The sequence below is a fragment of the Carlito syrichta genome, unplaced genomic scaffold, assembly GCF_000164805.1.
Source record: "Carlito syrichta isolate Samal-C Ts95f unplaced genomic scaffold, Tarsius_syrichta-2.0.1 Scaffold103533, whole genome shotgun sequence".
Taxonomy (NCBI): domain Eukaryota; kingdom Metazoa; phylum Chordata; class Mammalia; order Primates; family Tarsiidae; genus Carlito; species Carlito syrichta.
In genome coordinates, this window is record NW_007047629.1 from 28,042 (window position 1) to 45,549 (window position 17,508).

Here is a 17,508-nt window from a genome sequence, read left to right on the forward strand (position 1 = left end):
CCACCAAATAGGACTGTGGTAGTGTTTTTGTTGCTACCTTGCCTAAACTGAACCACATTCAACAAATTTCTCAATTAGAATGGACTATAAGAAATATTCTTGTGTGAGATTTGAAGTGCAAAAGTGAAACAGCTGTTATTTTGGTAGGTCACACTGACAAGAAATCTCTCTATGATCAAACTTTAGTAAGGCACTTTTATCCCTCTTCTAGACTAGGCCTCATCCTTAGCCAGCTGAAATTAGTCTGGCAAGAATCCCCTCACCTTTGACATCTAATCAAGTTCCTCTCAGTAATTTTTCATCTACTAATCTCCTCATTCTGCTCATTGGCTACAAATCTCCAGCTGTCTTTGCTGTATTCAAAGTTGAACTCAGTTCTATACTGAAGTCTGTCTCCCCTACTGCAGTAGCTCCAGTGACAACTGTCTTGCCATTTTTAACAAGTGTACAGTGCAATTTTTTGTTTTACAACATATATTGCTTTATATATAATAGCCCAGTAGTTGCTGTCATTGTCAGGTATTTACTTGTTTACTTCAAACACGTGAAAGAGTGACTGAGCCTGCAACTGAGATCCTCCTTCATCTTCTTCAACTCATGTGTCAGGTGTGTGTTTAGCTTCATGATGATAGACCACAGTTTCTGCAAGATGTCTGTGCCACTAAGGCCAGAGATCTTGAGAACTGACGTGAATTTCAGTCCATCTCCATGGTCTTCAACTCATGTCTGTAGATTTCAGCATGTTCTTGCTTTCTCCAGCTTTGTCATATATCGCTCCTTCTGGATTACCCTGAACTTCAAGTTCCAGCATCAGACTTGAGGATCACAGCTTTCCACAGAGACTGTTTAACTACCTTTCGCAAATGCTTAAAGTCAAATCTTTACAACAAAGCAAATCATTTCAATTTTTACAAATACATAAATAGATGATAGACATAAAGATAGAGATTGAGATATAGTTGTAGATATAGATTATCTGGATACATATGGATATATTATATATTACATAGATGCATATAGATAAATGCATATAGACATAGAGGTTCTGCTTCTCTGGTAGAAGCATGACTGATAGAAGGAGCAAAAAGCTATGCTATATCTTATGCATCCCTAGAGTACTACAGTATTCAGGTAGATTTGGGATTCTGAAAATGAAGAATGTAAGATGATAAACAGGCTGGAAGATCAACTTCAATTTCTGTTCACTTTCAGGACCATCAGAGATTCTCTAAGTTCAGGGAATATGCCTTTTGAAGCAGTGGCCTCTAGTCTTGGGGGATAACCTTGAAGATTCTATGTGGTGCTGCTACATCAAAGGGGCAAAGTATATGCCATTTAATATGAGACTCAGTTGCATTGGAGTATCTTTTACACAGCTTGGAGATATGCTCAGCATTTGGACAGGAACTTTGGGAAGCTAAATGAAAAACCGTCAGGCCCACGGCTTCCTATAAATGACTTGTGGAAAAGGTGACTGAAATTAGTAAGGAGAAGACGTTTTGAAGGACATCAAAGGGTTTACAATGTTATTTACAACCTAAAGGGTTTAATGTTGCTTGTTCTCATCTTTCTTTTCATTTTTCTATAATTACTAGTACAATGTTATTTACAACCTGAAGGGTTTACAATGTTACTTGTTCTTATCTTTCTTTCTTTATTTTTTTTTGAGTTGGAGTCTCACTCTGTCGTCCAGATTGGAGTGCAGTGGCCGCTCCCGACCACCGCAGCCTCGACCTGCTGGGCTCCGGCGATCCTTCCGCCTCAGCCTTCCAAGTAGCTGGAACTACAGGCACGCGCTACCACGCCCGGCTGATTTTTTGATTTATTGTAGAGATGAGGTCTCGCTGCCCAGGCGGGTCTTGAACCCGCGGGCTCAGGCAATCCACTCACCTCAGCCTCCCCTTATCTTTCTTTTTATTTTTCTTTACTCTGCTAAGAGAAGAGCTGTCAGGATTATAGGCCTGAAAGTGTCCTTCTTGTAGAGGATATATCATTAATTCAAATGAACAGATATGCAAAAAGAGGTTTATAAACTTTAACGAACTTGTCCATTTCATCTGCCTTGGAAACAGAAAAGTCAGAATTTACATCTAGTTTGTGTTACCCAAAGTTCTGGATCTTAGTATCCAGGACATCTCAAAAATATTGCAATTTCAGTTCCAGACCACTGCAATAAGTCATATATTACAAAAAGAAAGTCGTGAGTTTTTTTTGGTTTCTCGGTGCATAGAAAAGTAATGTTTACATTATACAATAGTCTATTAGGTATATAATAACATTATGTCTAAAAATCTGCTTACATATCTTAATTTAAAATACTTTATTGCTAAAAAATACTAACGATCATTTCAGCCTTCATCGAGTCATAATCTTTTTGCTGGTGAGTGTCTTGCCTTGATGTTGATGACTGCTGACTGATCAGATTGGTGGTTGCTGAAGATTGCATGGCTGTGACGATTTCTTAAAACCACGAAGTCTGCAACATCAATTGACTCTTCCTTTCTTGAAATAATTCTCTGTTGCATAAGATACTTTACGACAGCATTTTAACTACAGTAGAACTGATTTCAAAATAGAAGCCAATTCTTTTAAACAATGCCACTGTCTTTATCAGCTAACTTTATGTAATATTCTAAATCTTTTGTTGTCACTTCAACAATAATCACAGTATTTTCACCAAGGGAAGATTCCATTTCAAGAAATTACTTTCTTTGCTCATTCATAAGAAACAACTCCTCATCCATACATCCATCCCATTTATCATGAGCTTGCAGCTATTCAGTCACATCCTCAGGCTCCATTTCTAGTTCTTTACTATTTCCAGCACAGCTGCAGTTACTTCCTCCACTAAAGTCTTGAGTCCCTTAAAGTCATCCATGAGGGTTGGAATCAACTTCTTCAAACTCTTGTTAATGTAGCCATTTTGACTTCCTTCCATGAATCACAGATATTCTTAATGGCATCAAGAATAATAAATCTTTTTCAGATGACTTTCAATTTTTTCTGCCCAGATCCATTAGAGGGATCACTATCTTTGGAAGCTATGGCCTTACAACATGTATTTATTAAATAAGAAGACTTGAAAGTCAAAATTATTCCTTGATCCACAGGCTTCAAAATGAATATTGTGTTAGCAGACATGAAGATAACATTAGTCTCCTTGTTCATCTCCATCAAAACTCTTGGGGACCAAGTATATTGTCAGTGAGAAGTAATCTTTTGAAACAAATATTTTTTCTGGGCATTAGTTTTCAACAATGAGCTTAAAATATTCACTAAGCCATGATGTAAACAGGTGTACTGTCACTCAGACTTTGTTGTTCTATTTCTAGAGCACAGGCAGAGTAGATTTAGAATAGTTTTTAAGGGCTCTAGGATTTCAGAACAGTAAGTGAGTATTGACTTCAATGCAAAGCCACCAGTTGCCTTAGACTCTAATCAGAAAGTTAGCCTGTCCTTTGAATTTTTGAAGCCAGGTATTGACTTCTCCTCTCTAGCTAGAGAAGCCCTCAATGGTATCTTCTTCAAGTAGAAACCTGTTTGACTACATTAAAATGTTTTGTAGTGTAGTCAAATTCATCAATTATGTTAGCTAGATCTTCTGGATAATGTGCTGTAGTTTCTATATTAGCAATTGCTGCTTCACCTTGCATTTTTATATTATGGATGTGGCTTCTTTCCTTAAACTTCATGAACCAACTTCTGCTGGCTTCCAACCTTTCTGCTGCAGCCTCCTCACCTCTCTCAGCCTTCATAGAATTGAAGAGAGTAAGGGTCTTAGTCTGGATTAGGCTTTGTTAAGTGAATATTGTGACTGGTCTGATCTTCTGTCCAGACCACTCAAACTTTCTAAAATCAGTAATAAGGCTGTTTTGCTTTCTTCTCATTCACGTATTCACTGTAGTAGCACTTTGGATTTCTTTCAAGTACTTTTCTTTTTTTTAGTATTTCTTTTCTCTTTTAATTTTTTTGTTTCAAAGATGTGGGGTACAATTCAGGGTTAGGTATACAAATGTTCATTATGTAGGTACCCTTGTTGATGAGGTGTGCCTCCCCTCTGCCAGCAGATTTCCACTACTGCCAATCTGGCCTCCCTCCACCTCCTGGGGACAGTTTCCTGTTACTGCCAATCCTTTTCTTATAGTAAAGATAATTGTTCAATGTCTACTTATGAGTGAGAACATGTGATACTCAGTTCTTTGTTTCTGTGATAGATCACTAATATTATAGACTCAAAGTCCATCCAAGTTGCTGTGAAGTTCATGATTTTGTCCTTGTTTATGGCTGCATAATATTCCATTGTGTTTATGTACCACTTTTTTATCCAGTCCTCTTTTGATGGGCAGCACGGTTGGTTCCATGTTCTTGCTACTGTGAACAATGCTGTGATAAACATATGTGTGCAGGTATCTTTTTTATAGAGTGCTTTGAGTTCTTCAGGGTATATTCCCAGTAGGGAGATTGTGGGGTCATATGGAAGGCCGATTTTTAGATCTTTTAGAAATTGCCACACTGTTTTCCACAGAGGCTATACTAGTTTACACTCCCACCAACAGTGTAGAAGTGTTCCCTTTTCACCACATCCTCTCCAGCATCTGTTGTTTTTGAGTTATTGATGATGGCCATCCTGACTGGTGTTAGGTGATATCTCAGTGTTGCTTTAATTTGTATTTCTTTGATGACTAGTGAGGATGAGCATTTTTTTATATCTGTTGACTTATTGCATGTCTTATTTGAGAAGTGTCTATTCATATCTTTGTTATGGGGATGTTTGTTTTTTTCTTTTCGGCATGTTTGAGTTCCTTGTAGATCCTAGATGTTAGGCCTTTGTCAGACATACAGTTGACAAATATTTTTTCCCAGTCTGTAGGTTGTCTCCCTGCTCTCTTGATGGTTTCTTTGTCTTTGCAGAAGCTTGTCAGTTTGATGAAGTCCCACTTGTCTATCTTATCCCTTATGGCATGAGCACTTGGTATTTTGATCAGGAATTGATTGCCAGTTCTAATTTCCATAAGAGTGTCTCCTGAATTTTCTAAGGTTCTTATAGTTTGAGGTTTTACATTTAGATCTTTGATCTATTTAGAGTTGATTTTTGCATATGGGGAAAGTAGGGGTCTTGTTTTATTCTTCTGTATGTGGTCAGTCGGTTTTCCCAGCACCATTAACTGGGGTTCTCTTCTCCCCAGTGGTTGGTGGCAGAGGCTTTGTCAAAGATGAGTTGGTTGAGAAACTGAGGCTTTGCAAGGACTTTGGCAAAGTCTCAGCATATAAAATAAATGTGCAAAAGAAAGTTGCATTTCTATACACCAACAATAAACAAACAGAAACCCCAATAAAAAGCAGAATCCCATTCACAATTGCCACAAAAAAAATCAAATGCCTTGACATTTTCCTAACCAGAGACGTGAAAGACCTTTACAATGAAAACTATAATCACTGCTCAAAGAAATCAAAGATGACACAAATAATGGAAAAATATTCCATACTCATGAATTGGAAGAATCAACATTGTTAAGATGTCCATCCTACCCAAGGCGATCTACAGATTTAACAGAATATCCATTAAATTACCAGCAGCATTCTTCTCAGAACTGGAAACGACAATGCAGGAATTCATATGGAAACAGAAACGACCACAAATAGCCAAAACAATCCTCAGCAAAAACAACAACAGCAACAACAGCAACAACAAAAAACAAAGTGGGAGGCATCAGACTTCCAGATTTTAAACTTTATTATAAAGATATAATAATCAAAACAGCCTAGTATTGGTACAAGAACAGGCATATAGACCAATGGATTAAGTACTTTTCCATTGTATTCACAACTTGGTGAACTGGCTCAAGAAGTCTAGCTTTGGATTTCAACATACCTTCTTCACTGACTGTAATTATGTCTAGTTTTTAATTTAAAGAGAGAAATGTGTGACTCTTCCTTTCATTTGAACACTCAGAAGCAATTGCAGCAGTATTAAGTGACCTAATTTCAATATCATTGTGTCTAATGAAACAGAGAGGCCCAAATAGAGGGAGAACAATGGAAAAACCACTGGTGGATAAAAGTCAGAACACACTTAACATTTTCAGTTAAGTCTGGCATCTTATATGGGCATGGATCGTAGCACTCCAAAACAATTACCATAACATCAAAAATAGCTGATAGAGCTAGACATGGTGACTCATGCCTGCAATCGTAGCACTTTGGGAGGCTGAGGCAGGAGAATTGCTTGAGCCAAGGAGTTTGAGACTAGCCTGGAAAACAGGATGAAACCTCATCTCTACAAAAAAAAAAAAAAATTAACTGGGTGTGTTGGCATGTACCTGTAGTTTCAGTTATTCAGGAGGCTGAGACAGAAGGATCACTTGAGCCGTGGAGGCAGAGGCTGTGGTGGACTGTGATTGCACCCCTGCATTCCGGCTGGGTGACACAGCAAGACATCAAATAAATAAATAAAATCCCTGATAAGTAAATACAATCAAAGATATAATAATAAGAAAATATTTGGAATATTGTAAGAACTACCAATATGTGAAAGAGACATAAAACAAGCGCATGTTGGAAAAATAGCACCAATACCCTTGCTTGACACAGGGTTGCCACAAACCTTTAATTTGTAATATATGCAATATTTACAAGAAGCAGTAAAGGGAAGAGTAATAAAATGATATATGCCAATATAAACTCTATTTTTTATAGCCTGATTTAGAAATAAGTATGGTAGCCACAATGACAGATTTAGGTCCCCATACATCTGTTCTGCCATAAATGTAGAGAAATACTAGGAAAAAAAATCAAAATAAACTTTTTCTGTACTTTGGAAGCCAACCAAAGACTTGCAACAATCTGAAAGGAATTTATTTATTTAAAAAAAAATCTCAGAACCTCTACTATAGCTGTGGAGTTTGTGAGGTTTTTTTACTAGTCTATCTACATTCTCATTTCCTCAGGTCTGAAGCAGCCTTGAAAACCCACAGTCCTGAAATCATGACAGCTGTGAAAGCCAACAGTCTCTCAGTCACTGGAGAGGGGCAGACCAGGATCTTCTCAAAAAACCCCATTTCCAGATATGTTCTTATTTGACATATCTTTTAACTCTTTGAAAAAAGTCCCATTTTAAGGGCGTTGTTATGTGATGTGACTCAGAGATGACTCTGTGGGAAAATCCCTATTTGCAGGATATTTGTCTAAACAATCAGCTGCATTTATTTAACACAGCAATTGGCTGAGGTGAAAATATCAATTTGGAAAAACAAAATCCCAGCATTGGAATATCTGAAGGAAGAGACATCCACAGGGCTACACACGACAGGAAGTATAGATTGTATTGGTTTCCCAGGATTTCTATAACAAAGTGCCAAAACCAGGGTAGCTTAAACCAACAAAAAATGTATTGTTTCATAGTGCTGGAGACTAGAAGTTCTAAATCAAAGTGTTAACTGGGCATGCTTTCTGTTGAAGCTCTAGGTGAGAACCTTTCCAGGTTTCTTCTAGTTTCTGGTGATTTCCAGCAACCCTTGGCATTCTTTGGTTTGTAAATGTATCACTTCAGTCACATCCCCTTTTCTCTCTGTCTTCATATCATCTTCCCTCTGTGCCTGTCTCTGTATCAAGTTTTTCTTTTTATAAGACACCAGACATATTGGATTAGGCCCATCCTAATGACCATATTTTTGCCTAATTTAGTAAAGATTCTACTTCCAAATAAGGACACATTCTGAGGCTCTGAGGTTAGAACTTAAGCATATCTTTTTGAGGGGACACAATTCAGACCATAATATAGACTTTTTAGACTTAAGCCAGCAAAGTGATTAAACATACACACAAACACCAGAAGCAAAAAACAACAAATTCTGGGGAAAAGTAATTTGGTTTTCAAAAGTTGTCATATTTTTTTTAATCTAAAATGTCCAGTTTTCAGCCAAAATGCATGTGACCCATAAAGAAACAAGAAGGAATGGCCCATACACAGGAAAAAATCAGTCAGTAGAACCCTCCCTTAGAAAGTCAAGATATTGGACATACCAGACAAACATTTACAATTAGCTATTATAAACATGCTCAAAGAAATAAAGGAAACAGAATACAAAAAATTAAAGGGTAACAATGACACCTCACCATATAGAGAATAGTAATAAAGACATATACAGTATAAAAAGAACCAAATATAATTTTGGGGTTAAAAAGTACAATAACTGAAATGAAAATTTATTAGAGGAACTCAACAGCAAATTAGAGTTGGAAGAAGAAAAGAATTCACAAACTTGAAAATAGGTTAAGTAAGATTATCCACTCTGAGAAACAGAAAGCAAAAAACAACAAAGAAAAATGAAAAAAAGCCTCAGAGACCTGTTGATGCCATCAAGTGTACCAATATATGCATAATGAGAGGCTCAGAAGGAATGGAGAAGAAAGGAATGAAAGAATATTTGCAGAAATACTGACTCAAATCTTCCCAAAACCGATAGAAAAGACAAACTTAAAGAAATCCACACTGAAGCACTTCATAGTCACACTGTAGAAAGACATAGAGAAAGATGACCAGTTGCAGTGGCTCATGCTTGTAATTCCAGCACTTTGTGAAACCGAGGCAGGAGGATCGCTTGAGCAGGAGTTAGAGCCTCACCTGGACTACAAGTGAGAACTTGTCCAGACAAAAAATAAAATAAATTATCAGGGCATGTTGGCATATGTCTGTGGTCCTAGCTACTTGGGAGGCTGAGGCAGAAGGATCACTTGAATCCAAGAGATCAAGGCTGTGCTGAGCAAAAGGAAGCAAACAACCAAACTAAAACTAAAGGAAGCAAACAACCTAATTAAAAAGTGGGCAAGATCAAGCCTGTAATCCCAGCACTTTGGGAGGCCGAGGAGAGAGAACTGCCTGAGCCCACGGGTTCAAGACCAGCCTGGGCAACATGGTGAAACCTTGTCTCAACAATAAATCAAAAATTAGCCAGGCATGGTAGCGTGCACCTGTAGTTCCAGCTAAATGGAAGGCTGAGGTAGAAGGATCGCTGGAGGCCAGGAGTTCGACGCTGGGGTGGCTGTGAATATGGCACTGCACTCCAGCCTGCGTGATGGGGTGAGACTCCAACACACACACACAAAAAGAAAAAAAAAAGCGGGCAAGAAAATTTGAACAGACATCTCTCTAAAGAAGATATATAGATGACAAATAAGCATATTCCAGGAAGTTGAACATTATATGTCATTAGGCAAGTACCAACTAAAACCACAGGGAGATACCATGACATACTTATTAAAATGGCTAAAAACCAAACACTGACAGCACAAAATGTTGACAAGGATGTGGCACAATGAGAATTCTCATTTATTGCTGGTGGGAATGCAAAAGTGATACATTTGGAAGACAGTTTGGTAGTAACTGACAAAAATAAACGTAGACTTGTCATAGGATCCAGCAGTTGTGTTTCTTGTGTTTTTCCAAATTAGTTGAAATGTTTATGCAAAAACCTGCACCTGAAAGTTTATTGCAGCTTTAGTCATAATTTGTTAAAACTTGCAAACAAGCAATATCTTCTTCAATAGATAAATGGTTAAATAAACTTTGGTACATCCTAACTGTGGTACATTCATAAAAAGAAATATTATTCAGTAATGAAAAGAAGCCACGATAAAACATGGAGAAAACTTAAATGCACATTGCTAAGTGAACAAACCATAGCATGTTCAGTTAAGTCATTGTAAATCAGGAGGCAGGCAGTTTCAGGACTAGTTCAGTTTCCAACTAAACAGTAGGAAGGTTCTGTCTGTTCCTCCATGGCTCTCCTAATTTTTGCCTGACAGAGATTATATACTGTATGGTACTTTTAAAAAGGCACAGTTATGGGGAGAGTTAAAAACATTTTCCCCAGGGCTTAGGGGTACAGAGAGGAAACAAATAGAACATAGGGGATTCTGGGGGTAGTGAACATATTTTCTATGATACTGTAATGGTATATATGCATTAGTATACATTTGCAAAAACCCATAGAATATACAACACATAGAGCCATGTACCTATACCAAAACCAATCACAGTCATGGAACATGGGATTACAGTGATTGGCTAATATCGTGTATGATTCATTCTCTGAAGCTGGAAACAATTTTGTCTTTTACCTGAATAAAATCTGTTTTCTTTTGGCATGGGAGAAGGGGACCAATAACAGGACCTCCCTCATATGCTAAAGTGCTCACAGATTTCATCTAATAAAGAAATTTCTAGTTTGCCACAAGTCACATCATCTTTCACGAGATTTCAACTCAGAGAGAAATTTTGAATGACCTGTTAACCTAAAAATGTGGGATCCACAAACAAGGAAGAGAATACTGCAGGAGAATGCCAGGAAACATCAAATAAATGTAGGGAAATTATTATATTTTTGTTTTAAAACAATTTGGATCAGTGAGACAAATATTTGTAAGTCAAATATCCTTTAACACCTTTCCTTTAAACTTTGTTGAGAGTAGTTGTATTATTAATCCAGATTTTATGACTTACACACTATTTTTTTAAAAAGTCTTTGTAACACTTTTTAAAAAATCATTAATCTTATTATAACTTCTGGCTTCTGGGTTGAAATGGTAGATTGAAGAAACAACTATTTTGCCCTCCCTTCTTGAATTCCACTAATACTATAACAAAAGATATTTTAAAATAAATAAGAGAACAACAAAATATTGGAAATTGGAAGCTGAATGGATGAAAGATAGCTGACTTAACAGACTCAAGATAGAGAAACCCTGAACTAAAAGTAAGAGAACCTGGAGAACAAACTAATTTACTCCACAGAATGTTCAAAAGCATCATAAACCTTGGAATTAGACATAAATGGGGTGAGGTTGCAGCACTTTGGCAGGATAGGTGAGAATAATTTCTAGATTCCCCAGTCTACTCTTTATCCCTAGGCAGCTGCCCCTGCACTACCATAGCAAAGGACTGGAGGTTTATTTCCGGAAGACACTGACATGTCTAGGTACCATATGACAGCAAGAATTCAGATAAGTTTTTGTGCACTGGTTGCAAAATGCCAAAAACACCTCTCTAATCGATTCCTCAGCTCTGCTCCCAGTATCCAGTAGTCAGAGCCTTGCTCTTCAGGGAGAAGATTGGAGACTTCTCCGGGAAGCCTGACCAGCCCAGGATAAAAGATCTACAGATACTGACTTTGGGGATTCCTTAGCAGTCAGACCACCCTGATCCATATTGTCTACCATAAAGTCCATAAGTCCATAAAGTCCTTAAAGTCCACACTAACATTCAGAGTTTCTCATCAATTTTTGGTCCGTTATTATTAATCATGAGCAGACAGTTTAAGGTTCATAAGACAATTTCAACAAAGTCTCTAATCCAACATGAAAAACAGAAGCACTACAGTTAAACACATTGGTAGAAGCAGAGATCTGCCTTTAAAAATTATTACTTTTATCCTCGCATATAAGAGAGTATCTCACATTCGTGAGTTAAAACAATATACTACGAAAATATAATAAAAACAAGAACTTGGAAATTTCAAATAAAATAATTAAAACGGAAAAGGAAAGAAGCATGAGGAAATCTCCAGAGAGTAAGAGAAGGAAGGAAGGAAGATTAAAATAGAAGAGAAATAATAAGAAAATAATAAGACAGGTCTAGGAAGTCCAACATAAAAATAATAAAAATTTCAAGAAAAGGAAACAGCATAAATAGAGAGAAGGAATTTGTCAATGAAATGATTCAAAAAATTTTCCCAAGTCAAAAGACATTTTTCCATTCTGAAGGGGCCCACTGAAAGTCCAACAAAATGGGTGAACAAGGAGTCACTAAAAGTCATATTACTATTAAATTTCAAAAACAGTGAAGACAGGAATAAGAATCTAAAAGTTTTCAGGGTAGGTGGATAAACAGATCACAGTCCACCTAGAAAGGATCAGAAATTGTAATGTACTGGAAGATCTATCCAGAGCAATTAAACAAGAAAAACACATTTAAAATTTAAATGATTTTGATTTTTTTTAACAGCAACATTAGAAGTTAGAAGTCGATGAAAAAAATGCCTTCAAAATTGCAATTGCAAATTATCACTCAAGTAGGAGAATAAAACAGGTATTTTCCTATGTGTTTTACCTCATAAAATTGGCCTCTTCTCATTACTTTTTTAAATGAGGTAACAAAAGAATATGCCCTTCTAAAACAAAAGAGTAAACTAAAGGATAAGAAAGTGGTGAAGAAAAAGGAGGAGGAAAAAAATGAAGAAAAAAAAAAGAAAGAAAGAAAAAAAGAAACAGTCAAAAGAAATAGGAGGAAGGCAAAAATGAATCCCCAGAATACTGACAAAAGTGGAGTCCAAGATGATTGCTGTACATGAGGTACTCAGTTCAGGTTGGATCACATTAAAACATTTTTAGAAAAGTGCAGTGCCCCATATCTGTAGTCGTCTTATCCTTTAGAGTGATAACCATAGTGACTTTCACTGGAGCCATCACTTCTACTGATGAGATCCAAGATGACAATGAAGGATGACTGAGATAGAAGGGTGTGACAGTGAAGAAATATATATTCTCAATAGTAATGGTGACAGTAATATCTCATATCTTTCTTTTAACCAACAACTTAAGAGTCTTCTGATCACTGTCAATGTCAATGCAGAAAAAAATGTTGGAATAATAATTTTTCAACAAATGTGCTTATGTACATGCAAAAATTTTAACTAGTCATATTGAATTTTAAAACATTAAAGTTATTTCTGTTGAAGTTAAGATCAGAAAAGGACACAAATATGACTATGATTTTTAACCTTGTTCTGGAGGTATTGGTCAATGCCACTAGGCAAGAAACATGACTAACAAAAAATAAAATGGAAAAATAAAACTCATTATCTGAGGATGAGCTCATTATCTTCCTAGTAAATGAAAAAGGATCATCTAAAAATTATTAAAATAATAAGCATTCAATTAGGTAGCCAAATACAAGCTAACATACACAGAAAATGGTTTGCTAAATGCCAACAATAACTACTTGGAAAAAATTATGGGACATTAAAGAATTCCATTTATAATTGCTGTTAAAAAAAGAAAACATGAAATGAACATAAATGAACCAAAATTGTATAAGCTCTTTATGAAGAAAACTATGAGACTTTAAGATGGCTTGAAGACATAAAGATGCCCTAATAAATAGCAATATAATGTTACTGAAGAAAAGGACTCAATATGGGCAAGTAATCAATTCCTGAACTGATAAATACAGTCAAGTAATGAAAGTCAAAATTTTGAAGAATTTGCTATGAAGTGAAAAGGCACTAATAGCTAAGACAAATTTTGAAGAGACCTATGAAAACTGGCATGCCTACCCAATGTCAAAGCATTGTTTATAGCATTAGTAACTGCATAAGTTTCCAAGGACACTCATAACAAAATATCAAGAACTTAGTGGTTTACAACAACAGAAATTTACTCTGTTACATTCTGGATACTAAAAGTCTGAAATTAAGGTCCTGGCAGGGCCACATTCTCTCTGAAGATGCCAAACAAGATTCTCCCTTGCCTCTTCCTAGTTTCTGGTGTTTATTGGCAATCCTTGACATTTGTTGGCTTGTAGATGTGTCTCTCTAATCTGTGTCTCTGTAGTCATGGGTGTTCTCCCTGTGTCTCCACACATCATTTTCTGTGTTTGTGTGTCTGTCTCTATGTCTGCTCTTCTTCTTATAAGGTCACCAGTCATATTGGATTACAGAAATACCCTACTCAGTATGACTTCCTCTTAACTATATCTGCAAAGATTTATTTCCAAATAAGTTCACGTTTTGAGGTTCTAGGAAGGATTGGAATTTAGAAGGACACTATTCAAACCAGTAGAGTAACTAAAGCATTGTTATTTTTAGAAACTGCATACTATTGCAAAATAAGCAAATGAATCAGTAGGACAGAATATATAATTCAGAAACAGACCACTATATATCTATGTTGTAATTAAAGATGATAAAGCATATTGGGTTGGCAATGGCTATCCATTTCAAAAAAAAGAAAACAAATTTAGAGAATTTCTTCTAAACATACATGAAAATAAAAGTCCACATAAATCAAAGAGCTATGTTTTAAAAAAAACAATAAAACATTAGAAAGTTAATATAAGCAATTCAAAATAAAAAACAAACTATTCAAAATGACATAAAATAAAATTAAATTAAACAAAAACAACAGATGTGGAGGAAATCTTTGAAGAATACATGTATCATTCTAAAAATAATCATCCTTATTAACAAGCAAAAAATGCTCATATACAGATATATGTTAGCAGTTTGGCCTAATTCAAATAATTTGTTATTTCCATTGTAGCTAAAGTTATAGAGAAAAAAGATACTTGCACATTAGTGGTGAGAATTAAGTGGGTGATAAAGACTTATTAGGACGTGATTTGACAGGATCTCAAAATTACTTTGAGTAATATCATTTCTAAAATCTATCTATGCAAAAAAAAATCACTAATGTATGTGCACAGGGTTGTAAGTGCAATATGCTGATTTGGCACTATTCTAATTTTTAAAAGTGAAAAACATAACTATACTTCAAAATACTAAGCAGCCACTCAAAAGAATGAATCATTGTGATAAAGGATAATGTGGAAAAACCTTCACAAAAAGTGTTAACTTAAGAAAAACTAGCAAGTTACTAAGTGATATATACTTTATGACATATAAAAACTATTAGATTAGAAAAGACTATCAAAGTATTGCGAATAAAATTATTCTATTTATTTAAAAATGGAATATATGGGTAATATATGGAATAAATGGAAAATATGTGTGTATTTATTACTAATTTTACAGAATCAAAGCTATAAGTTTAACCCCACACTTGTACCAAATTAAACTCTGGATTGAAGAGGACTTCCTAAACTCTTGGTTACTCGCTTTATTATGACATTTATGTATAGTATGGCTCTTAAACAATGAAGCATACTTCTTTTCCAGTGAATTTTTATTTTAAAAAAGACAGCAATAGAGCTGGGCTCAGTGGCTCAGCCTGTAATCCCACGCTTTTGGGAGGCTGAGGTGAGTGGATTGCCTGAGCCCACAGGTTCGAGACCCACCTGGGCAATTTGGCGAGACCTCATCTCTACAATAAATCAAAAAAATTTTACCCGGGTGTGGTAGTGCACACCTGTAGTTCCAGCTACTTGGAAGGCTGAGGAGGAAGGATCACCAGAGCCCAGCAGGTCGAGGCTGCGGTGGCTGGAAGCGGCCACTGCACTCCAGTCTGGGCGACAGTGAGACTCCAACTCAAAATAAATAAATAAATAAATAAGACAGCAATAAAGTTAAGGGCTCATCTTAGACATACTATGTTGACTTTTTCAGGGGCCTCAACTCTGTCTTCTTCAAAATTTTCCTTCATGATCCTTTTTTTTTTAATCAATATTTTTATTTTGATACTGTGGGGTACAGTTTAGGGTTAGGTATACAAATATGCTTCGTTCAGGCACCCTTGTTGATAAGGGGTGTCTCCATATTCCCAGACAGATATTGATTACCGTTAATCCCACCTCCCTTCTCCTCTCCCCCCCAGTAGTTTCCCACCACTGTTAGTCTTTTTTTTTTTAATAGTATTACGTGGATGTTCAAGGTCCACTATATGAGTGAGAATATGTGATACTCAGATCTTTGTTTCTGTGAGAGATCACTCAGTATTATTGACTCTAGTTCCATCCAGGTTGCTGCAAAATTCATGAGTTTGTTCTTTTTTATGGCTGCATAGTATTCCATCGTGTATATGAACCACATTTTTTAAATCCAGTCCTCTTTTGATGGACAGCATGGTTGGATCCAGGTTCTTGCTATTGTGAACAATGCTGTGATAAACATTTATGTGCAGGTATCTTTTTGATAGAGTGATTTGAGTTCTTCAGGGTATATTCCCAGTAGGGGGATTGTGGGGTCATATGGGAGGTTGATATTTAGAGATTTTAGGAATCGCCACACTGCTTTCCACAGACGTTGCACTAGTTTACACTCCCACCAACAGTGTAGAAGTGTTCCTTTTTCGCCACACCCTCTCCAGCTACTGTTATTTTTTAAGTTATTGATAATTGCCATTCTGATTGGAGTTAGGTGGTATCTCAGTGTGGTTTTGATTTCATGATTAGTGAGGTTGAACATTTCTTCATGTGTCTATTGGCTGCTCGGATGTTTTCCTTTGTGAAGTGTCTGTTCATATCTTTTGCCCATTTTATAATGGTGTTGTTTGCTTTTTTCTTTTCAGCACGTTTGAGTTCCTTGTAGATCCAGGATGTTAAGACTTTGTCAGACCTGGTGTTGGCAAATACTTTTTCCCAGTCTGTAGGCTGTCTCCCTGCTCTCTTGATGGTTTCTTTGGTTTTGCAGAAGCTTGTCAGTTTAATGAGGTCCCACTTGTCTATCTTATCTCTTATGATATGTGGGTTTCGGGTTTTGTTCAGGAATTGGATGCCAGTTCCAATTTCCATGAGGATATGTCCTTCATTTTCTAAAGTTCTTATGGTTTGAGGTTTTACATTTAGGTCTCTGATCCATTTAGAGTTAATTTTTGTGTATGAGGATAGATAGGTGTCCTGTTTCAATCTTCTGCATGTGGTCAGTCAGTTTTCCCAGCACCATTTACTGAATAGGTTCTCCTCTCCCCAGTGGTAGGTGGTGGAGGCTTTGTCGAAGATGAGTTGGTTGAGAAATTGAGATTTCACTTCTGGAATCTCAATTCTATTCCATTGTCTATATGCCTGTTCCTATACTACTACCAAGCTGTTTTGATGATTGTAGCTTTATAGTAAAGTTTGAAGTCTGGTAATGTGATACTGCCTGCTTTGTTTTTTTTTTTTTTGCTGAGGATTGTTCTGCTATTCTTGGTCATTTGTGTTTCCATATAAATTCCTGTGTTGTTTTTTCTAGGTCTGAGAAGAATGTTGCTGGTAATTTGATGGGTATTGAATTGAATCAGTAGATTGCTTTAGGTAAGATGGACATCTTCACAATGTTGATTCTTCCAACCCATGAGCATGGGATATTTTTCCACTTGTTTGTGTCATCTTTGGTTTCTTTGAGCAGAGTTTTGTAGTTTTCATTGTAAAGGTCTTTCACTTCTCTGATTAGGAAGATGCCAAGGTATTTCATCTTTTTTTGTGGCTATTGTGAATGAAATTGTGCTTTTTATTTGGGTTTCTGTTTATTATTGGTGTAAAGAAATGCGATTGTCTTTTGCACATTATTTTATATCCTGAGACTTTATCAGTGTAAGGAGGTTTTTGACAGATTCTCTTGGGTTTTCAAGGTACAAAATCATGTCATCTGCAAAGAGAGATAACTTGACTTCCTCTTTTACTATTTGGATACCCCTGATTGCCTTCTCTTCTCTGATTGCTCTAGCCAGGACTTCCAATACAATATTGAACAGGAGGGGTGAGAGTGGACATCCTTGTCTTGTTCCAGTTTTCAGGGAAAATTATTCCAATTTTTGTCCATTTAGGAGTATGCTGGCTGTGGGTTTCTCATAGATGGC